Here is a 26,622-nt window from a genome sequence, read left to right on the forward strand (position 1 = left end):
ATTGTGTATGTGTCCAAGTAATGCTTTCAATCATTCATGAGATGCTGGCGAAGCCAAGATTTCTCACCCAGAAAGAGGAACATTCAACTACATCGCTGGAGTCACATGTTGGTGAAGACAGGTAAGCACAGCTAATTTCCTTCCCTGAAATGAACTAGATGGGCTTTTCTGACAATAGATGGTTGGTTACAAGATCGTGAGAAATGGGAACAGCAAGAGGTCATTTGCTCCTCCATTCAGTTTTATCATGGCCGATATGACACTTATTATCTCTACATCCCTGCCCTTTCCCCATAGCCACTAATTCCCCAAATGATCACAAATCTGTTTATCTCAGCCTTAAATATAACAGGGACTCTGCCCTGCAGCTCTCTGCAGCAAAGGGTTCCAAAGATTCAAAACCATCTAAGAGAAGAAATTCATTCCCATCTCAGTCTTAAATTGGCACCCCTTGGCTTATTTAATTCCCTCTTTTCCTCTACTGTACAATGAAAGGAAGTATTTACCTTGTCAACATCAATAAAGTGTAGCACTGGAAAGAACACAGCCGGTCAGGCAGTACTGGAGGAGGAAGGGAGTCAACGTTTCAGGCTTGACCATTCCTCAGGACAGGGGGGTAGGGGGAAGGGGGCTGAGAAATAAATAGGGAAGAAGCGGGGCTGGGGGAAAACTAGTTGGGATGGAGATAGGTGGGTGAAGGTAGGAGGTGATTGTGATAGGTCAGCAGGAAGTCAGGAGAGGATTGGTGTTAAGCCCATTAAGAATCCTATTTGTTTCAATGAGGTCACCTCTCATCCTTCTAAGTTCCAGTGAGTAATTTTCTAAGCTCTGGTTGTGAATGGTCTTGCTTTTTTTTTCCTTTAAATCAAGTTCAAATTTCACCGTCTGCCTCTGTCACTTTCAAACTCATTTTGCCAAAAAAATTAGACCGAGGCTCTGGATTACTAATCCAGTGACATTCCCACTTCATTTCTGTTTTCAACCAGCACTCCAGTCATCACTTCACTCACTCAATGTTGCAGTTGCCATCCTGCCCACTGTTTCATTCATCAGTTCCCTCACCCCCTCACTCGTCACTTTGGTGCACCAATCACCACCTCATCCAGGTCTGGTCCACATCACAAAGAAGGTGTCATGGAAATTAATAGTTGAGAATCAATCAATAATTTTGTATTGATGGCTCCTTCTGTAATTTGTAATTTGAAATCCTTTCCCCTTGGTCTACATATCTGGAATGTGTTAAAACTGTAACAATTTCACTTGTTCAATTTGCTTGAAAATATTGCAATAGTCAAACTGAAATTTTTGCATCAATTTTTTTATTTACTCACAGGGTGGCATACTGGCTCAGTGGTTAGCACTGCTGCCTCACGGCACCAGGCACCCGGGTTAGTTTACAGCCTCAAGTGACTGCGTGGAGTTTGCACATTCTCCCCGTGTCTGCGTGGGTTTCCTCCGGGTGCTCTGATTTCCTCCCACAATCCAAAGATGTGCAGGTCAGGTGAATTGGCCATGCTAAATTGCCCATAGTGTTAGGTGCATTAGTCAGGGGTAAATATAGGGTAGGGGAATGGATCTGGGTGGGTTACTCTTTGGAGGGTTGATGTAGTCTTGTTGGGCCGAAGGGCCTGTTTCCACATTGTAGGGAATCTAATCTAATCTAATCATGGGATGAGGGAATCTCTGGCAAGGCCAACATTTATTGCCCATCCTTAATTGCCTGGAGGGCAGTTTAGAGTCAACCACGTTGGTGTGGGTCTGGAGTCACATGCAGACCAGAGCAAGTAAAGACAGAAATGTCCTTCTCTAAAGGACATTAGTGAATCAGATGGGTTTTTCCTAACATTCGACAATGGACTAATGGTCATCATTTAATTGAATTCAAATTCCACCATCTGCCATGGCAGGATTCAAACCCAGGTCCCCAGAACATTCCCTGGGTCTCTGGATTAATTTTCCCGTGTTAATATCACTAGACTATTACCTCCCAATGTTTATGTATTTTCGGAATAAAGTGTGGATTTGGGAAAAATAGTGGAATGAACAACACATAGAGTCATAGAGTCATAGAGATGTACAGCATGGAAACAGACCCTTCAGTCCAACCAGTCCATGCCGACCAGATATCCCAACCCAATTTAGTCCCACCTGCCAACACCTGGCCCATATCCCTCCAAACCCTTCCTATTCATATACCCATCCAAATGCCTCTTAAATGTTGCAATTGTACCAGCCTCCACCACATCCTCTGGCAGCTCATTCCATACACGTACAACCCTCTGCGTGAAAAAGTTGCCCCTTAGGTCTCTTTTATATCTTTCCCCTCGCACCCTAAACCTATGCCCTCTCGTTCTAGACGCCCTGATCCCAGGGAAGAGACTTTGCCTATTTACCCTATCCATGCCTCTCATGATTTTGTAAACCTCTATAAGGTCACCCTCAGCCTCCGACATTCCAAGGAAAACGGTCCCAGCCTGTTCAGCCTCTCCTTATAGCTCAAATCCTCCAACACTGGCAGCATCCTTGTAAATCTCTTTTCTTCTTCTTGAGGATTCTGCTTCACAGGTTACTGATTGATAAAGGTACCTTTAAAAGAGCTATTTTTCAGGCAGTCTTAACATGCTGGTGGCTTGGCAGTTCTCCTCTCAACTATTCAATTTTCCCACTCTTATATCCCAAAGCAACGGATTGTGTCATTGACTTTTAGGATTATCAATATTCTAAATTCAAACATGATTGGAATTTGGTATTTTTGGGGTATAATTTAAACTGATTGGCCGAATTCAAATTTATTTTTGTCTCTAGGTAATCAGTTAATCGAGTTGTTTGACCAAATATTACATTATTAACTTATTGAGAACATTTAGTGCTGTCAGGTTGTACAGCTAGCTTCTAACTCTCTTAAAGGTACAGTACACCCACATCTTCAGAACAATATAGATTTATTAGGTGAATGATTTGCGACATCCAGGAACACACCCATGTCACTCCAATTAAAGCCTTTGGATTACAATCACAATTGTTGCATTTGATGTATAAAATAATTCAAAGATCTGGGAGTGCTGGAGATCTGAAGCAAACAGAAACAGAAATTGTTGGAGAAACCCAATACATCTGGCAGCATCTCTGGACAGAGAGAGAGCTGAATTAACGCCTGGAGTCCAGTGACCTTTCTTCAGAAGTGAAAGTAACCAGGAAATAGATAGCAAAGCATGAACACCTCCTTCCATGTAAGAACATAACGCAGAACATAAGGTCCAAGGGCAGGAGGAGACCATTCAGCCCCTTGACCCTGCTCTGCCATTTGATACAATCATGGCCGATCTCATCTTAGCCTTAACTCCATTTTCCTGCCAACTCTCCATAACCCTTCAATCCATTGCTAATTAAAAATCTGTTTATCTCCTCCTTATATGTACTTAGAGTCTCAGCATTCACAGCACTCTGAAACAATGAATCCTGCAGATTTATAACTCTTTGAGAGAAGTAACTTCTCCTCATCTCTGGTTTCAATTCGCTCCCCCTTATGCTCCCCCTTATGAACTAGGACTTCTCAATCTGAATTGTTCCACATGAGGAAACATGTGTAATACCTGCCCCTACAACTCCAGGACCTAGCATGAAATGGATTGCCTTTAGCACAGCCAACCAATCTTCAGCTCTTCACAGTCCTCATTATCATGTAATAAAAACCAAAGGAACTGCAGATGCTGTGAATCAGAAACAAAAACAGATGTTGCTGGAAAAGCTCAGCATGTCTGCCAGAATCTGTGGAGAGAAATCAGAGTTAATGTTTCGGTGACCCTTCCTCAGAACTGATGGTAGCAAGGAAACATTTGGCTTTCTGCAGAGAATTGCCAGACCCGAAACGCTAACTCTGATTTCTCTACACAGATGCTGCCAGACATGCTGAGCTTTGCCAGCAACTTCTGTTCTTGTTTGTTCCCCATTATCTTGCTCTCTTCCTCCCTGGCTTACCATTAACATTCCCTTTGTCGGCCTACAATTCTTTTCTGCTCTCTTTCTAGGTCCTGTCCCTCTCTATCCTTCCTGCCACCCCCATTCATCAGCATAAATACCACCTTCTTCTCCTCTGAAGAAGGGTCACTGGCTTGAAATATTAACTTTGTTTTCTCTACTGCCAGAGCTGCTGGGTTTCTCTAGCATTTCCTGTATTTGCTTGTCTTCGATGAGTAGTTTGCTACAGTTCATGCACTATAAAGGGTTAATATGTTAATTGTTAGAGTGCATCATCGGTGATACCAGCTGATGTCAGAGCATTTGTAACTGGAACCTGAAAGGTCCTGCAAATGTTTAATTTGTAAATAGTTTAAATAGCCCTTGTATGTTTATTACTTTATAACAACATGATTTCTCTAGTGTTGAAGGCTGAATCCCTGTCTTGGTGCCAATGCAGTTTCCACCCAAAATCCTCGAAGTTAATAATCCATCATGCAAAGGAACACAACACAAAGGAACTGAACGTCAAGCAGAGTGAAGAGACATTGAACCTAGTACAGGCCAACTTCTTCTTGCATCGGTGTAGAAAACAATTTGCACTTCAGGAGACAGGCAGAAATACAGAGCATTCACTCAATATGCTGATGTGCTTGCCACTGCAATAAATCTTCTCTGCAGTAAAAATCACCGTAAACACTGTCTTAGGAGATTTATGACACCAACCAATGTAGCGTGTGGAATGGAAGAAATTTGTTGCAATCTCCCTGGTGGTTTAAAAAGGCTTTTAATGCACTCCAGTCTCACTATATTTAAGTACTTAGAGGTATGCTTTAATGTTAATCTATGTACTTACCTGTTGTAAACTGAAATCATGCCTGATTTCAGGCTGGCTTTCATTTACTGCACAATTAAGTGGAACATTGATTTCAAAAGGCTCAAACATACTTATTCTCTGCACGTAATGGAACTAATAAGTAAACAAATAAGTTATGGCTTGCAATATTACTGTAGCATGCATGGCATTGTGAGAATTATCGGGACATTAGGTAGACGAGATCCTGTTTGATCGACCAACTTTCTCAGCATATTCCTCAATGCCTTCTCCCCCATCACCCATACGCATCTCCAGTCATCCTCCTTCCACGTTACAACTTGAGCTTTATTTTATATAACTCGGTGGACATAAAAATGGATAACATTGGAATACCCCTACTTGCTTGAAGTTCATGAATTATTGTTATATTTGTGATATCATCAAGTTAAGAAGGTAAACATACACTTTGCAAAGGCACAAAAAAAACTACTTGCTCGTGCTCCCTTTTCTTAGTTATGTCAATAATTATGCCTCTTAATTATTTAGGGCCTACCTGCTCTCCACACACTTAGAATTGACTCCAATCCCATTGAGCAAAGGGCTATTTTGCAGTCTGGGCAAAAGTTGATGACAGTGGTAGAAAACTCTTTATGGTATTTGCCCTATTTGCCACTGTTGGCCATTCATGGTGTGTGCCATATCTGCTAGTATATGGTGTTGGGCAATGGTCATCTGAGGTAAATTATTGCCACAATCTTCTTCTGTGTCTTGCGTGTCTAGGTCAAGGTAATTCTGAAGCTGGACGACATGGGAGTCTACCTTTACCCTCCGTCCCGCTTTACGATTGGGGGTAGCCGTGGTTACCTGGCCTAAGGCTTGGGTAGTCTAAATGTCAGTGAAAAATTGGTAGCATGGCAGACAACTACAATTTCTGCTGTGGGACGGGCCACCTCTATAAGAATTTCCCACAGCCCTGCCCCAAGTGCTTCCTTTTCTTAGTTATGTCAATAATTATGCCTCTTAATTATTTACAAAATTAAGTACAAAATTAAGGGGGCACTTGTGCATGAAAATGGAATGTGACCACTACTGAAGTGACCAAAATCCCTCCACATGCCTATCCCTCCAAGGAGCAGAATGAGGCAAGACAGGCACAGAGGGGAGCAGAGAAACAAGGAGACATAGAAATAGAGAAGATAGAAGCAGAAGGAGGTCATTCAAACTGCTCCAGGTTGAGCCTGCATTGCAGTCCGTTAGTACATTACGTGCCCGCTCCAACATTAAATATGAATGTGGCAGATCATTGAGCTCAGTACTCAGTCCCATCCTTCCACCCCCATCCCTTGCTATTTTTAATCCTAAGGCCTCCTTCTTGAAGACATTCAATGTTTTTGCCTCAACCACTTTCCGTGGGGGTGAATTCCACAACCTCACACTCTCCGAGTGAAAACATTTCTCTTCCTTTCCATCTTAATATGTTTACACCTTTTCATCAAACAATGTGTAGTTGACCAGACCAGACCACCTCAAAATATATTAAGAAGGAAGCCCTAGCTTTTTCTTATTTTAAGATAAAGTAGTGTTCCAGATGCAAATCACTTGTCAAACTACTCAATGTTAAGCAAAACACAATTTATTCAAACACTACAGTTAAAATACAACAAAAGAAAGAAGAATTTGGAATAACTTAACTCTATTGGAAAACTTAACAGAATAATAGATACAATAACTATTACTGACTAACTGTTCCAGTACAGTAACATCCCATAAACACAGCCTTTGGCAAAGTCAGAAAACAGATTTGTCTCATATGGAACTCCAGCAGCCTAGGAAGAGAACCCCCAGCTTTTGGCTATAATCAAGAGAAGGAAAAATAGTTTCCACTTATTCAAGATTCCAACGTCAACTGCTGAAAGTTGAACATAAAATCTCTGGTTCTGCAGGTAGGAGTTTGACCACACCCACTCAGGATGCTTCTATTGTTCCAGCTTTAAAAAAAAACCAAGTCTTCGTAAGTTGTTTATCTTCTCATCGACTGCTCGTTGCCTGTCTCCAAATCTCTCTCTCAAAGAGACCAGAACAAAACACACCTCTTAAAGCCAGAGAATCATCACATATGACCCCCAGTTTTGGATTCTCATACCTTCAAGAACATCCTTCCCGCATTTACCTTGTGTAATCCTGTTAGAATTTTATAGGTTTGTATGAAATCCCTCCTCATTCTTCAAAACCCCAGTAGCTGCAATCCTAGCCAACTTAATCTCCTCATACATCAGTCCTGTGTCCCAAGAATCAACCTGGTAAACCTTTGCTGCATTCCCTCTATTGCAAAAACATTCTTACTCAACGAAGGGAACCAAAACTACACACAAAGAATCAGAATGAATGAGGCAGCAGCCTGCGAAGTATTAACATCATCCCTTGAGCTTGCTAGTCCCCAGGAGGTCAAGACTATGGAGGTAGAGCAGCAACAGCATAACTGAGGAACTAAAAGCTGGTCCAAAAAGAAAGGATGAGCAAGGGACACCACCACATCCTGGATCAACAGCAGAAGGCCACTCCTGTTGGACATGGATGAAAAAGACTGCAATCCCTGAGGTGAGCGAAGAAAATGGCAAATGGAAAAAATTGTAGGGTGTTGGAGGAGGAGGTACCCAATTCTCAAAGCATTGCCATGGGTGACAAAGCCAGGACATTCCAACTGTAATGCAAAGGGACCAGTGCACCTCAGCTACAGGGAGCAGGGAACAGCAATACCTTCAAAGGACAATTGATGGAGATAATTCTCAAACTGGCAATAATCCAAACTTCTGCCCCTTGCATGAAGCCAGTAGTACACAAGGGCTGGACAATCCTAGTAAGACCATACAATATAGAAGCATAATTAGGCCATTCAGCCCATCGCATCTGCTCCACCATTTGATTACGGCTAATATGTTTCTCAACCCTGTCCTCTTGCCTTCTCCCCATAACCCTTGAACCTCTTACTAATCAAGAACCTACCTATCTTTTCCTTAAATATACACTGCTGCAATGAGTTTTACAGATTAACCACACTCTGGCTAAAGAAATTCCTCCTCATCTCACTTCTAAAGGGTTGTCGCTCACTCTGAGACTGTGCCCCCAGGTCCCAGCCTTCCCTACTGGTGGAAACAGCTTCTCCACATCCACTCTATCCAGGCCTGAATGTTTCAATCAGATCTCCTTCATCCTTCCAGACTCCATTGAATACAGTCTTCAACTGCTCCTCATCCGATAAACCCTTAATCCCCGGGATCATTCCTATAAAACTTCTCTGGTCCCCCTTCCAAAGCCAGTACATTTTTCCTTAGATATAGGGCCCAAAACTGCTCACGATATTCCAACATTCCAGCCTCAGCAGTATATCCCTCTCTCGTATTCTAGCCCTCTTCAACTGAGCACCAACATTGCATTTGCCTTCCTAACCAGAAACTAGGACAGACTAACCATCAACTGGGCCACGTATTGAGACAGACCAGGATGGTATCCTGAACTCTTAACATGTGAAACAATTTGTAATTGCTACAGGAATGCAGGAGCAGACCGAAGGGCAATTACTGTAAAAGGTGATAGAAAGTGACAAATGCCTTTTAAAGTGGATGCAATGATCATTTTAATTAACTTGCAAGGCATTAAGACAATCGCACAGTATGACTGAACCTTGGATGACTGGCTAAGGTTAAAGCTATTCCAGAAGGAATATGCGTTACTGCATCTCATCCCCTCGTGGCAGTGATGATGATGGTGCTCCCAATGGCCTGTCAATCTGGGCAGGAGGAAGCCACACACATCCTTCTAGCCTGGGTGTTCTGCTCAGGAGAGGCAATTTCACCATCTTGGCCATTAAGGAGGTGGTGGGTAGGTGTTTCCCCATAGCAAGTGAAATGTTAAAAAAAAAAGTGTCCCATTCCAGTGAATGAATATTTATGCTCCAACTCAAATCAACAAGTGGTTGGATACTCTTCAGCAGGTTCTAAGTCTCCTTTCAAAAAGGAAAGCAAATTCATGGAACATAGATAGTTAGGCCAACAACAATTGTCTAGGTGACAGTTTAGAGTCAACTGCATTGCTGTGAGTGGGAGGTCACATGGAGGCCAGACCAGGTAAGGATAACAATTTTCTTTGACACTCACAAACTCACTGTGGGCTTATTCCCCCAGCAACAGCTTCACAGTCATCATTAGACTCTCAGCTCAGGACTCTATTTTTGCATTGAATTCAGATTTTACCATGTGTCATGGTGGGATTTCAACCCAGAACCTGCGAACATAGGCTGGGTTTCCTGGTCTTGCAATGATACCACAAGGCCATTGCCTTCCCCTTGGACCTATCCAAGCTATCACTCTGGCTGGATGTTCCATCAGTGCCAACAGAAATCTTGAAACCACATCCAGACTCCTGATGGGCAACGGAATGTGGGATAACATCCTAAGCAACTCTATTCCTTAATGTCAGACATGGTGAAGTTGCCTCGCCTGAGCGGAACATCCAGGTTAGAAGGATATGGGTGATTTCCTCCTGCCCACGCTGACAGGCTATTGGGAGCACCATCACCACCACTGCCAATAGGCATACCTGGACGAGGCAAGATGGGTCCATCTATTCCAGGATAGCCTTCCCGTTTCTGTCCAAAGTGTTCCATGTCAAATTTGCTGGCATCAAGCCACTGATCGTCTCTGATCACTGCCTCCTACTGGCTGACTGTCAGAAGGACCAGAAAAGGGCAGGGGCTATGGAAAAACTGAATATGAGTTTTCTGCTCTCAGGAAATATCAAGAGACTCCAAAATAATTCTAAAATTTTGAGAACCGTGAAATTGTTCTTTGCATCCTCCACCCTGATTGAAAATACTCAAGGTGACATTAAGAGTTTTCTCATCCTCAAGTGCGTTCCGAACATGAGGGAAGATCAAAGGGTAATGCACTTACTCCAGAAAAGCAGATAGATCTGTTCTGGCTGCAACCAATGCGAGTTAGTGTCAAGGAGGATCTCCAAGAAGTGAAGAGCCAGCAAGCCTTGATCTTTACCTTGGAGACCTCTAAGACCATCTTTCAATCCAGAGTCCACCCTGTGGAGCAGAATGAGAATGGCACTTGTTTCTGCTTCCAGAGAGTGGAACAAAGCCTGTGCTGTGATCAGCAGTCTCAGGGAGAAGGTGTCTCATTAAAGTCATCTCAATCTGACATTGAGATGAACACTGGACTGAGGGACATGAACCTCATGGTCCTCCAATGATTCCTGACCTCAAGCTTGGTGATGTTCGGCGCCAACACGTGGGACAGTTTGGACAAACTGCTCGCTCCGGAGGGAGCAGATTGAGGTTCTCAGCTCTTTAGGAATGAGTAAAACCCGGAAACACTGAGTTACTGATTGGGTGGTACTCATCTACCCAAACCTGTTGGAGGTGTACGAGAAGATGCTTCCTGCAGGCAGCATGCCTGAATCCATGAGCAAAGGCATCATTGCCCTCATCTACACATGGGAGAGGGAGGCGGCGGAGGAAATTAAACACTGACAGCCCATCCCACTGCTAAATCTAGGCTACAAATGCTATTCAAAGACATCTCCAGCTGGCACAGATATGTTCCATGGTTGGTGATTCACCCTGATCAGAGTTTTGCTGTATGGGGCAGGTAGCTTTCTGAGAGCCACACACTACTCAGGGATATGATCACCTGAGCAGGATGGTGGTGGGGGAGGGGGTGGGGGGGGGGGTGCAAGTACCTGCCTCATCAGCCTGGAGCGGGACAATCCTTTAACATAATATTACACATCTATATGATGGATGCCCTCCCCAATTCAGAAATACAGGAGGGAAGCCATAATTGGTTGCAACCGCTCTACACAAACATCAGCAACACAGTTTCAATCAATGGGTGGGATTCAGAAGCTTTCCAATCCAATTTGGAGTCGGGGAAGACTGTCCCCTTTCCCTACCCTGCTCAAGAATTGTGCAGAACCTTTTAATGAAACCACCAGGAACAATGTGACCTTCAATCCCCAGTATTGGCGGCACTCAGGTCAAAGCCCCCTGTACAATGGAGAGCATTGTTCAGTCAATTGCTCATGTGCAGATTGATTGACATCTACAACCAGTGGCTGGGGTTGGCAAACACGGTAACATGGGGTTTTTGGGAACTGTGCTGACCGATTCTTCACAATTGAGTCAGATTAGCTGAATGTGTTGGAGATATGGTTTGGACGGACCCAGAGGATGTGCTAAAAACTTGAAGGAGTTGAGCAGCCATGGTGCATGTGACAATACTATGCCTTAAAGAGAGGTTCTGTTCTGTTTCTCTTGAAGAGGGGTGTTGACTCCACGGTGCTATTGGTGAACAGTTTGGAGTTCCCTAAGTATTTTATTTTAAAAGTAAGACAAAAGAAGCATGAGTGGATGAAGTAAGGGTTTTATGTTTTGCTTTCAGTTAGGGTTTGGAGGTGGCAGTTGAAGCTGTTAGTTACAGCTCTCTCTGCTCCAGCAAAAAGCTGGAGTTTTCTCTCCTCTGAGAAGTTGATCCTTCCAGTTTTCCTATCTCCTGGACTGAAGGGGAGATAGCACGTGAGGAAAATCTCTTTTGCTGAATTTGCCTTTGCCAAGGGTGTGTTTATGATTTGTGGCTATATAGAACAGTTGATGATTAGTAGTTAAATAACATTTAGTTTTGCAATAAAGTTAATTATTCTTTGTTTGTATTTTAACTGTGTTGAAAGAATAAAATGCGTTTTGCCTGGCAGTCGGCCAATCAAATCGCATCTGGAACTCAGTGCCTCACAATTGCCTTTGAATAAAATAAAAAAAAGTTAGGGTGTAGGTTACCTCCTTCCTATATTTTCAGGAGGTTGGGCCTGGTCCATAACACTCCAACACTCGCTCTGCATTGTGGGTAAGCACACATTTAAATTGCCATTGAATAAAGTGGCTTAATGCCCCGTTTCAGTGGGCAGCTCCTAATCACATAGCACTGTGGATTTCGACTCACATATGCGTGTGACTGAACAAGGACAGGAACTTCCCTTTCCTAAAGCACCTCAGCAAAGCAGAGGAATTTTCATAACAATATAGCCTTTTAATTCCAGTTATATTAATTGAATTTAAATTCCACTCACTGTTGTGGTGGGATCTAAACCCTTGGCCCCCAGGGCATTCACCTCTGAATTACTAGGTTAGTGACATAACCAGAACATCACCATCTTCATCTCACTGCACACAGACTTTCTGATGATGGATGTGTTGACTTGAAAGATGCATTTTCCTGGAGAAGCATCAGTTTAAAAGGCATCTGATTGAGCACTGCCAAAATATTAAACAGGCTATAGAGCTGAGAAAAGAAAGACCCTGATCAAAGTAATCTTCTGATAGCTTCGTATAAATTCATCCAGCAATGTTGTGTCTGCCGTAATGGACCTTCAACTCACAAGGAAATGAATCACTGCTTAATTTTTCCCAGTTCAGGATGTGGACAGTTAAAAATCAATCTGTATGCTCACTGCTGAACCTGAAAATGACAGCCATTACCCAGATTTACATTTTATCCAGAGCTAGAATAATGACAATAAATCACTAGGATGTCAGCTGCTTGGATAATTATGTTGTGGATTCTTGCCGAGGGTTTGTCAAGACTAACGTGCGGCTGGTTACAGAAGTGTAACGAGAAAGATGACAGTGAAATATGATTTTGATTTTCATGCTCGGGTGAGCATTCGCAAGTCGTAAAACACCAACGTTCGGTTTTCGTAAGGCGAAGATTGTGGCGGTGGTGGAGTGGAGGGGGGGGAGGCGGATGCTGTCAAAAAAACACACCTCAGCAGGATCGAGTGGAAATAGGATCTTGGAAAGATGGATAGGAACATACTTCAAAAACCAATTGGTCAGCCGATCATCTTTCTTGAAAATGACATGACTGTTGTGCCAGTTTTGAATATGATGAGGGATAAAGCCACACTTAGATCACCATGTTTTATTCATTCATGGGACATGGATGTTTCTGGCTGGGTCAACAATTATTACCCATCATGAATTGCCCTTGGGAAGATGATGTTGAGCTGCCTTCTTAAACAGCTATTATCCACCTGCTGTAGGTTGACCCACAATGCCAATAGGGAGGGAATCCCAGGATTTTGACCCAGAGACAGCAAAGGAATAGCAACATACTTCATGGACATGACACCTCTGCTGTGTGATCATATGGGAGGCCATAAAAAACGGGAGCAGCCCTTTGAGCCTGCTCCACCATTCTATATGATCCTGACCTATCATCCAACTCAATCCCCTGCACTGGTGATACCGGAGGCCCAGAGCAAGGTCTAACAAGCAGTTTGATAAAGGAGGACGGTTAGACATGGTGCTATCAACATGCCAACTTAAACAGCAAGATGGCGCTATGCAGCAAACGCCAGAACAGAAAGGAAAGTGCATTCAAAGATGTACGTGTGATAGGATTGGCTGGAAGCTGAAAGCATGTGCAAGCTCAATCAGGTGTGCCAAAATCATCGTAAGAATTGGCACTGGAACATCCAGTCACTCTCTTAGTGTGGCAAGCTGTCCCAGATGCTATTTGACTTGACATGTTAGATGATTGTTATTAATTACTTTTATCATCACCACAATGGCCTTGGTGACACCACTCCTGCAGTATTGTATGCAATTTTGTTCTCCTTATCTGAGGAATAAGATTCTGGGTACAGAAGGAGTGTGAGTAACGCCCTCTTTCCTGGGCTGACAGGACTGACTGCTGAATAGAGATTGATTCAGTTAGGATTAAATTCACTGGAATTCAGAAGAATGAGGAGGTTTCTTACCTATAAAATTCTAACAAGACTAGACAGGGTAAACACAGGAAGTATGTTCCCAATTACTGGAGAGTCCAGATGCAGGGGCCTCAATCACAGGATACAGGCTAGGCCATTTAGGACTGAAATGGGGAGAAATTTCTTCACCCAGAGCATGGTGAGCCTATGGAATTTACTGTGACAGAAAGTGATTGAGGGCAAAAGATTAAATGTTTTCAAGAAAGTGTTAGATATTGTTCTTATCACCAAAGGGATCAAAGGTATGAGAGAAAATGAGAACAGGGGATTGTTTTGGATGATCACTCAGGATCATAATGAATGGGAGAGTAGGCTTGAAGGGCTGATTGGCCTACTCCTGCTCTTAGTTTCTATGCTTCTATGTTTTTACATGCGAGATGCAGTGGACAGGCCAATGAAGGGCTGTTCACCACACAAAGGAAAATCACCATGATCCAAAAGTAGAAAGAGGAAATTAACAAGGATCACGCTCAGGTAGGAGATCTTTGGTTATCCAACAAGGTAGGAAAGGCTAGGGATATTTTCTTAAGAATGAGGGAGATTGAAACAAGACCTCGCTGTAGTCTAGTACATTATGATTGCATAGGTAGTACGCATTCCTTTTGGAAAAGGGTTCCATAACCTGGGCACATAGATTGTTGTAAGATAACTATTAGAAGGCTTGACAGGTGATAGGGACTGGAACTCATTCCCTGAAAGGGTGGGAGAAATGAAAACCCCAGAACATTTAAAAAGTACATTGTTTGAACTTGAAGTGTTGTAACTAAGATGTGCAGGTTAGGTGAATTGACCATGCTAAATTGCCCATAATGTTCAGGGATATGTAGGTTAAGTGCATTGGTCAGGGGTAAATGTACAGTAATGGGGAGTAGGTTTTGGAGGTATTCTCTTCGGAGGCTTGGTGTAGACTTGTAGGGCCGAAGGACATGCTTCCACTCTATCGGGATTCTATGATTCTCTGAACTAACAAGTCTAAGGCCAGGAGAAAGCTGGCTGGTGACTCAAATACCAAAGGTCAAATGGGATCCATCCTGTTGTACAAGATGTTAGGATCTGAGAGGGTTAAAGCAGTATATTAAACATCACCCTTTACAACAATGCTACGCAGGCATGGATAGAGAAATATTCATGAATACCAAAGGTGAACAGATGTTTAGATCTCCCTCATAATCATAGTAACTAATTTTATAGATTAACTCCTGGAACACGGACATCATTGGTTGGGCCAGCGTTTCTTGCCCATCCCTAGTTGCCCTTGAGAAGGTGGTGATGAGCTTCCTTCCTGACCTGCTGCAATCCATTTGGTGGATGGAGTTCCAGGACTTTCATCCAACAACTTTGAAAGAACAGCAATATATTTCCTAGTTTGGGGCTTAGGAGAGAAACTTGCATGTATCTATTCTGAGGTATCTTCTGCACTTGTCTTTTCTGGATATTGTGGTTGTGAAGTTGAAAAGTGGCGGCTCAGTACATTTCATGAATTTCTGCAGCGCATGCTGTCATAAAATCATAGAATCTCTACAGTGTGAAAGCAGGCCATTTGCCCCATCAAGTCTGCAGTGACCCACTGAAGAGCATCCTACCCTAACCCTATCCTACAACCCTGCATTTCTCACGATTAATCCACCTAAACTACACACGATGGGCAATTTGACATGGTCAATCCATTGAACCTACACATCTTTGGAATGTGGGAGGAAACTGGAACACCTGGACCATGCAGACAGGGGGACAATAGGTAAAGTCTACACAGACAGCTGTCCCAGGCTAGAATCAAACCTGGGTCCCTGGAACTGTGAGGCAGCAGTACTCAGCATTGAGCCACCAGGCCACCATGTCATTACAATATATCTTAAACCTGATTGCTCCCATGGAATAGTTGTCTTGTTCAAGGTAAGAGCCTCTTCTTCATAGCTTACCAAGTTGTCTCCCTCTACTATACTAAACCAGTCAGATCCTTTAGATTTCAATCAAAAAGTAGGATGTTGGCAGCAAATCTACCTGATGTATTTGTCATCAAGGTCACTGAGATGAGGATCTGTCATGCAACACTTCCATACTGTAAATGTTTATGTTTTCTACTTTTCAGACAATCCAACCATGCTACCCCTATCAAAGATAATGTTCCTGACTGACAGCCTAAAGTCATACACAGGTAGAAATATCTACCCATCAGAATATGGGAAAGAAAAGCAGGAAGAAACTGTTTACCTCCTCCAACTTGCACCCCTATTCAATACCATCATGACCGTTCTTACTTTTGGCCTTTATGTCACTTCCATGACCTGTCCCCTATAACCTTATTCTGACTGATCCAACCTTTAATGACCTGATTGCTCTCTGTGGAAGAGAATTCGAAAATGTAACAATCCCTGAGGAGAACTGCATCCTCATCTTCTTCAGTGGGATACCTGTAAAGTTTGAAACTGCTCCCCACTTCCTAGATTTCACGACAATGGGAAACCTTCTCTGGCATCCATCTGCAGTGATTGGAATGCGGTCAGTCAGGTAGACCTCATAGAATATAAGTTGCCTGATTGGGGCTGGTAACCTGGTCTAATCAGGGAGCCCTGGCTGACAGAAATAAACAAGAGTTGTACCTTGTGTTTTTCACTGTGTCTCACACCTGCACACACACAACGTGGGTGCTGGGGAAAAAATAAGCACTACCGCAATTAGGCGGTAGTGTGGGGGTAATAGAAAAAGAAAGAAAAAAGGAAAAACAAAGAAAGAGAAAAGCAAAAAAACACTGGAGTATCAGAGAGTGTGTTCACTTTGAAATAAAAAATAAAAAACAAGAGTTCTGTTCACTTCAGGAGCCGGCTCTGTGCTACCTGGGTCACTGTCATGTGCTGTGGATGGATAAAAATTATGGGTGATTTGGTGATGGAATGCCAGCCTTCATGAAATTATTTCACCATCGTGCCAAGTTGCCTCAGAATCTTAAACTTTTCAGTAAGACCAACTCGTATTATTCTAAGCATCTTTGAATACTGCTCCAATCGTTCTCCTCAGAAACAACAGATAAAAGGTAAACTAGCAATAGAACATCAGCCAAAATTTTGTTTGTTCAGGACTTCGACATAATTTGGTGTGAAAGGGTAGTGGGTGCAAATTCAACAACAAACTTCCAAAAGAAGTTGGTTAAATAATTGAAAGGGAAATATTCGCAGTGCTGTGAGGAGAGAATGGAATGACTTGAATGGCTCTGCCGAAGGGCTGACACAGTTGTGATGGGTCAAAAGGCCACCTTATATGCTTTATCAATTTATCATTCTAAACTTGACATTTGGGAGCATTATTACAATTGTTCTATTAGGAATGCAAGTGAAGTGCTGTCCTGTCACATTGCTCACAGAGCTCTAGATTTATTGAGGCTTTGGTTAGAACAAGCAGCATTACAAAGGTATAGAGATTCAATGATTGACAGTTAATCGTATCTGCTGGAGAAAATCCAGGATGATCCCACAGTAAATAGCAATTCCACGTTGTTCTCAGACTTCCACGCTGAATGGCAAAATCATCCAAGAGAGCACCTCTTGTTTGAGCCAGTGACTGGTTCGAAAATTAGAAGATTAATCATGTTAAATATTCTATAAACAGCATTGTAAAATGTTCAAATGCTACTTGCTTTTATAGGGTTTAGCTCTTAATCTCAGTGGCTGAACTGAGCAACAGCACAAATATGCAGATGTTTAAAAATATTGAATTGCCAGAGTAAATAGCCCCAACAATTATTAATGATAGCAAAGCACTGCTGAGTTTGGAAAAACACTGGTCATGCACGTAGAGACGGCAATATAGTTAATATTTTGATTTGGTTATCGGACTATCATCAGGAAACTTGGAAATCTGGAATATTTCCAAGGAGGCCAAGTTCTTGACTATCTGATGAAATGATGAGACAATGTCATTGTCTTTTCTTTCTTAGGAATCATAGAGTCATTGAGCACAAAAACAGACCCTTTGGTCCAACCAGTCAATGCTGATCATCATCCCAAATGTAACTAGTGCCACCTGCCTGCATTTGACCCATTTCTTATTCATGTACTTATCCAAATGTCTTTTAAACATTGGAACTGAACTCGCATTCACCACTTCCTCTGGAAGTTCATCCTTATTACTTATTATTATTTTGTTCTTATGTCGGGCAATTGTTGTCCACATTTAATTGTCCTTGAAATGAATAGGTGACCACACTATTTCAGAGGGCAGTTGAGGTCACGTTGCTGTAGACCTGCAGTCATGTTCAAGTCAGATATCTTCCCTAAAGGGTATGACTCAATCAGCTGTGATTTTACAGCAACGAGCACTGTTACAGGACTAGCTTTCAATTCCACATTTCAGTTAACATTTTTAGCTGCTGTGGTGGGATTTCAAACCATCTCCCTAGTGTATTAGGTCATTTGCATAAATTATGATTTAAAGGTATATTTTTAGATTTTAAAGGCAACAAGGAGTACGAGGAGAAAACAGGAATATGGCATTTAGGTGGAGGATTAGCTTTGAGCATGATGACTAGCGGAGTAGACTTGAAGGACAGAAAAGCCTATTCTTGCTCCCAGTTTCTATATGTTTATTAGTCTGAGCATTTGAGTTAAAGGCCTGTGGCATTTATACTACACCACCAACTCCCCTGATGCTAATGTGAGATGATAAACAATTAGATGGATATGAAAATAAAAATGGACATGGTAAAAAGGTCATTTAGTTCATCCATGGCATTCCTTACACCATACATCATTGGATACAGCTTCAAAGCAGATCAAAAACGTTAATACAATGGGCATAGATCTGGCATATGCAAGATAGTGCGAGAATTGTGCTTATTATGTAAATAATGGGAATTCTTAAAATTTATGCATGCGATGGAGTGTCAATTGCTGGGACAGCACTTATTGCCCGTCCCTAATTGCCCCGGAGAAAGTGACGGCGAGCAACTTGAACCAGTGCAGTCATTCAATGTTGGTGCACACACAGAGCTATTAGGATGCGAGGTCCAGATGTGACCCAGCATTCGTAAAGAAACCATCACTCAGGAAGAATGGTGCATGGCTTGGAGCAGAACTTGCGATGGATAGTGTTCCTATGTATCTGCTGTCATTGTCCTTCTAGATGGTAGTGATTAGAAGATAGGTGAAAGGTGCTGAAAAAGAGGAGACTTGGAGAATGTCCACAGTGCATGTTATAAGTAATACACACTGCTGTTACTGAGTGTCTGTGGTAGAATGTTTGTGGATATGGTGCCAATCAAGTTTCTTGAGTGTTGTTGGAGCTACACTTATCCAGACAAGCGGGAAGTATTCCACCACAAACATGGGTTTGCTTTGTAGATAGTGGACGGGGTTTGGTGAATCAAGTTTGTCACTGGAGGATTCCTAGCTTCTGAGCTGCTCTTGTAGCCATTGTATTTATACGGTTAGTCCAGTTGAATTTCTAGTCAATGGTAATCCTTAGGATGTTGATAGTGGAGGATTCAGTGGCGGTGATGCTGTTGAACATCAAGAGGTGATTGTTAAGTTGTCTCATTTGTCTAGCATTTGGCTGGGATAAATGTTACTTGCAAAATTTTCAGCCCAAGAGTCAAGAGTGTGGTGCTGGAAAAGCACAGCAGGTCAGACAGCATCCGAGGACTAGGAAAATCAATGTTTCAGATGAAAACCCTTCATCAGGGCTTCTGATGAAAGGTTTTTGCCCGAAACATCAATTCTCCTGCTCCTCAGATGCTGTCGGACCTGCTGTGCTTTTCCAACACCACACTCTCGACTCTGATCTCCAGCATCTGCCGTTCTCACTTTCTCCTAATTTTCAGACCAAACCTATTGCCCTGGTCTTGTTGTCTCTGGACATGGGCTATTTCGATATCTGAGGAATCGTGAGTAGTCCTGAGCGTTGAGCAATCTTCGATGAACATCTTCACTTCTGATCTTCTGTCAAAGGGTCAGTCATTAATGAACGAACTGAAAATACTTGCACCTAGGACAATCCCCTCTAGGAACTCTTTCAGAGACGTCCTGGATCTGAGGTGATTGGCTCACAACAATCATCTTCCTTTGTGCTTGCTCAGACCTCTACCAATGGGAAGTTATCCTCGATTTCCATAGACACTAATTTTGCTGCAGCTCCTCAATGCTACATTCGGTCAAATGTGGCTTTAATGTCAAGGGCACCTGGAGGGCTCTAGATCTCTGAATATATGAGTTGCAAGAGGATAACATCCCCTATAACAGGTTATGAGGAAGCTAATAGAATGGTTTCATTAATAGTGATGAGGAATCGATGCAAAGTTGGGAGCTTATGGTACAATTATTCAGGGCACTGGTGAGACCATCCTCAGAGTACAATACAGCATGTGTCGCCTTATTTAAGGAAGGAGGTAAATGCATTAGAAGCAGTTCCAAGAGGTTTTTCAACAGTAATGCCTACAATGGCCTTGGTGTCTTCTGAGAAAGGTTTGGACAGGCTAAGCTTGTATCTTCTGGAATTTAGAAGTGTAAAAAGGAATTTTATTGAAGCTTATATGATCAAGTGCGGTTTCTAGATCATATTGACAATCTTAAAAGTCAATGACACACTCCAATGCTTTGGGTGTATAAGACCATGGGAAAATTGAACAGCTGAGAGGAGAACTGCCAAGCCCCAGCAGGTTTGGGTGGTGGTGAGGACGTTTCTGCTTCATGAAGAATCTACATTTAAAAATCAGGGTTCATCCAGTTAAAAAAAGATGAGGCAAGATTTTTCTCACAGGGTGCTGTGTTTCATTGGACCTCTAATCTTGATGCTAATCTCCAGCATCTGCAGTACTCACTTCTGCCACCTTCATAACATGTGCAATGCAGATCATAACAACCTGTCACTAAGTTATGCAGCTGTAATATTGGAGGCCAACTCTCTCCCAAGAGAAAGGATTTAATTGCACTGTCAGTTCTTCACTTTCTTAGCAGGCTGTAGGAGGTTGCTAAGAAGATTTTGTCTTTGCATCTTGATATAAATATGCCTTGTCAAACCCACGGTTGCACGGATTGTATAGAAACTATGTTCAGAAATCTGTGGTGGGGGAGGCATACGGTTTTAACTTTTCAGCTGGACAGGAGTGGAAAAACATCCTCACTGCCAGGAATAGGAAGCATGTGGGGTTATTTTTAGCTCTTTAAATTAACAATGCACAACTTTGTGTTCAGTGTGTATACCTATGGTCAGTGCATTATGTCTGTGGAACCAACCACTCACAAGCATTACATTGGAGAAAGAGGCAGAAACTAGGCACCAGGATACATGATCATCAACTAGCCACAAAAAGACATGACCCACTCTCACCCATTCCTTACATACAGATGAGGAAGGACACCACTTTGACTGGGACAGCACATCCATCCTAGGACAAGCCAGACCAAGACATGCATGAGAATTCCTAGAAGCATGGCATTCCAAATGAAAATCAATCAATAAACACATCGACTTGGACCCCATTTACCACCATCTGAGAAAAGAACAGGAAATGACATCACCACAGGAAATGATATCACCAACCCAAGGAAACCTAAACACATAAATAGAAAGCAGATTACTAGCACTAGTGCTTTGCCGGAGGCTCACTGATAATATAATCTAGTATGGTGACGGAACGTCTGAAAATGAACCTTCCAGCTCAACAAGCAAACTTACATCCTGAACTGCAGCTTGTGCTTGGGGTAATGGTAATATTGCTGCTTTCATGGACAGACTCCATCAGTATAGAGACACGGACTCCTCCTTCACTACCCAGGACCGGCGGAGTGTAATGCAGTCTCCAAAATTAGCCCTTTCAGAACCTTATACAACAAGCAGCGAACCGCCTAACTGTCCAATGAGAACCAAACCCTAAGAGTGAAGCATTGAAGAATTCTGGGATTGTTAACTCCCCATATGGATCTTCAGGCCAGTGTTCTCTCTGATTTTCTTTCTGGCTGCACGGACCTCAAGTTCTGAGCATGACAGCGACATCCAGAACCAGAAGTCATGCCTATCGTCCGACAAGGAACCTTGGAGTGGCTGCGCATGTCCACCTGAGAGGGGACTTAGCTTGAGACTGCACAATCCTGAACAGACAAAGTACCAGACAACAGATTCTAGTCTTGCTTATGGACTGTACATTATAATTAAACTGGTGAAATGTTTGAATATGTGAGTGTGCACATGGTGTTTCAGATTGGAAACATAGAAACACGGAAAGTAAGAGCAGGAGTGGGCCATTCAGCCCTTCGATTCCACTCTGCCATTCAATATGATCGTGGCTGATCATCCATCTCAGTACCCTGCTCCTGATTTCTCCCCCTATACTTTAATTCTTTTCACTTGGAGGCTGAGGCGTGACCTTATAAAGGTTTATAAAATCATGAGGGACATTAATAGGGTAAATAGCCAAGAGCTTTTCCCCAGTTTTAGGGGAGTCCAAAACTAGAGGTCATAGGTTTAAGGTGAGGGGGCAAGATTTAAAAGGGAACTGAAGGATAACCTTGTCAAACAGAAGATGGTGCGTGCATGGAATGAGATACCAGAGGAAGTGGTGGAGGCTGGTATAATTACAACATTTAAAAGGCACCTGGATGGGTACGTGAATAAGAAGGGTTTAGAGGAATATGGGCCAAATGCTAGCAAATAGGGATTAGATTAAGTTAGGAGATCTGGTCAGCATTGTGGAGTTGAACTGGACGGTCTGTTTCTGTGCTGTAAACCTCCTATGACTCTATAACACAATCTATCTCCTTCTTGAAAACATTCAATGCTTTGGCCTGTGTCAGCGAATTCTGCAGGTTCACCATGCTCTGGGTGAAGAAAATTCTCCTCATCTCAGTCTGAAATGTCCTTCCCTGTATCTTTAAACTGTAACTCCTGATTCTGGAATTCTGGTCATTGGAAATATTCCTCCTGCATTTGACCTGCCTTGTCCTGTTAGAACTTTAAGTATTTTTATAGGAACACCCCACAATCATCTCGACTCCAGTGAATAGAGGAGACATGTTGCTGATAAAGGTAAACATGCTAATGACTGCTGGATACAATAGTAATGTTATTGAAGGTTAATGGGAGTTAGGTTGATGTTCTCTTATTAGGTATGGTTATTGCCTCTTACAAATGTGAATTGCCACTTATCAGCTCAAGATTGACCCTGCTGAAGATGGACATTGTACAATCTTGATATTAATGCAGAATATAACCAATTGTGGCATCATGGAGCCGAGAAAAATGATGTCAATAGAGATGTCTCGTTAAAGTTACAGAGGGCATCAAGGAAGATTGTTGCAGGTCTTTCAGCTCAGTTTCAGAATACTATTGCAGGAGCTTCTCATGTGAGTGTCATAGGTCCAGGCAGCTCCATCAATAAACTTGCCTCCATCTTAATGTCAGAGGTGAGAATGGTCACTGATGATCGCATAAGCTGAAATGAGGTGTGTAGGTGAATGGCCCTGGCAGACCTCAAACTGAGTATTGGAGAGCTGGTTATTGGATATAAATTCTGATTAATAACATTGTCGATTACATCTTCTTTGCTCATGTTTGATGATGGACTATTAATTGACTGGATTAAATTTGTTCTTTTTTTTAATGGGCTGGATATGCCCATGATATTTATCTCAATGAAATATATGTGTGTTTACTTCTTTGTGATCAATATATAATATATTGGGAGGAATGATTGACTGCAAATAAATGCCACATTTCTCAAGACAATCTTTGGCTTATTTCTTATTTGTTCATGGAATGTGGGTGTTGCTGGAAAAGACAACAATGACGGCCCATCTCAACTTGCCCAAAGGACAGTTAGGTGTCATAGAGTCATAGAGATGTACAGCATGGAAACAGACCATCCGGTCCAACTCGTCCATGCCGACGAGATATCCTAATCCAATCTAGTCCCACCTGCCAGCACCTGGCCCATTTCCCTCTGAACCCTTCCTATTCATATACCTATCCAGATGCCTTTTAAATGTTGCAATTGTACTAGCCTCCACCACTTCCTCTGGCAGCGCATTCCATGCACATACAACCCTCTGAGTGAAAAAGTTGCCCCTTAGATCTCTTTTATATCTTTCCCTCTCACCCTGAACCTATGCCCTCTAGTTCTGGACTCCCCCACCCCAGAGAAAAGACTCCGTCTCTTTATCCTATCCATGCCCTTGACGATTTTATAAACCTCTTTCAGGTCACCCCTCAGCCTCTGATGCTCCAGAGAAAACAGCCCCAGCCTATTCAGCCTCTCCCTGCAGCTCAACTCCTCTAACCCTGGCAACATCCTTGTAAATCTTTTCTGAACCCTTTCAAATTTCACAACATCTTTCTGATAGGAAGGAGACCAGAATTGCACGCATCTATTCCAAAAGTGGCCTAACCAATGTCCTGTACAGCCGCAATATGACCTCCCAACTCTGACCAATAAAGGAAAGCATACCAAACACATTCTTCACTATCCTATCTACCTGCAACTCCACTTTCAAGGAGCTATGAACCTGCACTCCAAGGCCTCTTTGTTCAGCAACACTCCCTAGGACCTTACCATTAAGTGTATAAGTCCTGCTAAGATTTGCTTTCCCAAAATGCAGCACCTCGCATTTATCTGAATTAAACTCCATCTGCCACTTCTCAGCCCATTGGCCCATCTGGTCAAGATCCCGTTGTAATCTGAGGTAACCCTGTTCGCTGTCCACTACACCTCCAATGTTGGCGTCATCTGCAAACTTACTAAATATATCTCTTATGCTCACATCAAAATCATTTATATAAGTGATGAAAAGTAGTGGACCCAGCACCGATACTTGTGGCACTCCACTGGTCACACCCACTGTGGGTCTGGAGTCACATGTAGGCCAGACCAAGTAACGATGGCATGTTTCCTTCCCTATGGAACATTAATGAACCAAATTAATTTTTATAACAATCACCGGTGGTTACATAGGCAGGAGATCAAATTTAATGAAAGATTCAGCTTAGTTGGCTGAACAGCTCATTTGTCGGAAAGCATAGGCCAGCATTGTGGGTTCAATTCCTGTCCTGAAGAAATTACAATGAGGTTACATTGAAGGGAAGGTAAACAAGGAGAGGTAATGACCTAATGGTATTATCACTGGACTATTAATCCAGAGACCCAGGTGATGCTCTGGGGACCTGAGTTCAAATGCTACCACAGCAGATGGTGGAATTCAAGTTCCATAAAATTAATTTGGAATTAAGTGGCTAATGATGACTGTGAAGCCACTCATCAATTGTTGTAAAAACCCATCTGGTTCACTAATGCTCTTCAGGGATGGAAATCTGCCATTCTTACCTGGTCTGGCAATAAAGGCTGGCCTAACAAGCAATGCCCTCATCCCAAAAATGAATGTTTCAAAACAATTCCACCATCTGCCACGGTGGCATTCAATGTCAAGATGTGTAGAGCACAAACCTGAGGTTCTTAATTCCTAACCTAGTAGCATTAAAAGTAAAGTTACCATCGTCCATTAGAGAGTGATGCCTGATGGCAGTTTAACCTGAAGGTCACCACACCTCAGCTGAAAGGAAAAGCTGAGAAATAGAGTCCTTCATGGTACCCTAAGTCAGGACAGGAACTGAGCCCCTAATGTTGGCCTACGCTTTCTGACAAACTGCCTGTTTAGCCAACTGAGCTAACTAACCTCCAATAGCATTGCCCTTACACCAAAAACTCACGACAATGTACATGTTTGTCAGATGTGATTCCTTGATTTTAAGTTTGAACTCACAAGGTTTTGAGTTCAAAGTCCACCTCAGGATTTAAGAGCATAAGTCAAGGCTAACAGTTCAGTAAGGTACTGAGGAAAATGACAGTGCTGACCTTTGGAAGGCACTATAAACCAACGCCTCATTGACCTGCTTTGGTAAATTAAAAATTCCCCATTGCGTTATTGTGCAGATTCAAAGGATCTCAGGGGGAATTTGCCAGCCTTAATCTGTTTTTATTCACTCTGTTTGATTGGGAATCACAGAGTTTTTAGAGCAGTGAAAAGGCTAATGGACCCAAAAGGTCCCAAGTATCTATCCAATCCCATGTTCTAGCATTGGGCCCATAACCTTGAGCGCCAAGATAGTTCACCTATTTATTGAAATAGTTCTTAAATGTCTGCAGTGTTTCTGTCTCAACCCATCCTTTAAGGCAGTGAGTTTCAAATACCCAACACCATCTCCTTAAAAAAAAATTCCTCAAATCTACTCTCAACCTCTTGCACTTTACCTTAAAACTGAGGCCTTAGTTCTTGATTCTTCTGTTAAGTAAAACTGTTTCAGTCTATCTAACCTTTCTACCTCTCTCAGAACTTTGTACACCTCAGTCAGATTTTCCCTCAGTCTTCTCTGTCCTAAGGTAAAACAATGGCAGCTATCCAGTCTGTCTTCAAGGCTAAATCACTCTGTCTTAGACAACAGCTTGGTGATTCTCCTCTGCACCCTCCCTGCTTCAATCACATCCTTCCCATAGTGAGGTGACCAGAACTGCTCACAGATCCCCAGCTGTGGCCTAACTAATGTCATATAAAGCTCAATCATAACCTCTTTCCTCTTGTACTTAATGCAATAAATGCAAGTATTCCATATAGCCACCTTAACCACCTTATCTCTCTGTCCTGCTGCCTATAGACATGTACACCAAGGTCCTTCCAATCTATTTACTGGTTTCTACCATTCGACGTGTACTTCTTTATGTTTGAGTCCTTCCAAAATGCATCATGTCACACTTTGAAGGATTAAATTCCACTTGCCACTCTTCAGCCCATTTATATTATGAAACTGTTGGATTTGCAATGGCATGGGCCCTTTCAACATTTCAGCAATTTTACTCAACACTTGTGCTCCAGAACTTGCTATACCCTGAGACAAACTATGCCAGAGGTGGATAGATTATCGCTAAGCACTGGGGTGAAAGTTTACCTGGGGAAGGCAGAAATGTGCAGTTGACATTGCAACCAGATCATCTATGATTTTATTGAATGGCAGAGTAAGCTTGAGGCACCAAATGGCCTATTCCTACT

The sequence above is a fragment of the Chiloscyllium punctatum genome, chromosome 9, assembly GCF_047496795.1.
Source record: "Chiloscyllium punctatum isolate Juve2018m chromosome 9, sChiPun1.3, whole genome shotgun sequence".
Classification (NCBI taxonomy): Eukaryota; Metazoa; Chordata; class Chondrichthyes; order Orectolobiformes; family Hemiscylliidae; genus Chiloscyllium; species Chiloscyllium punctatum.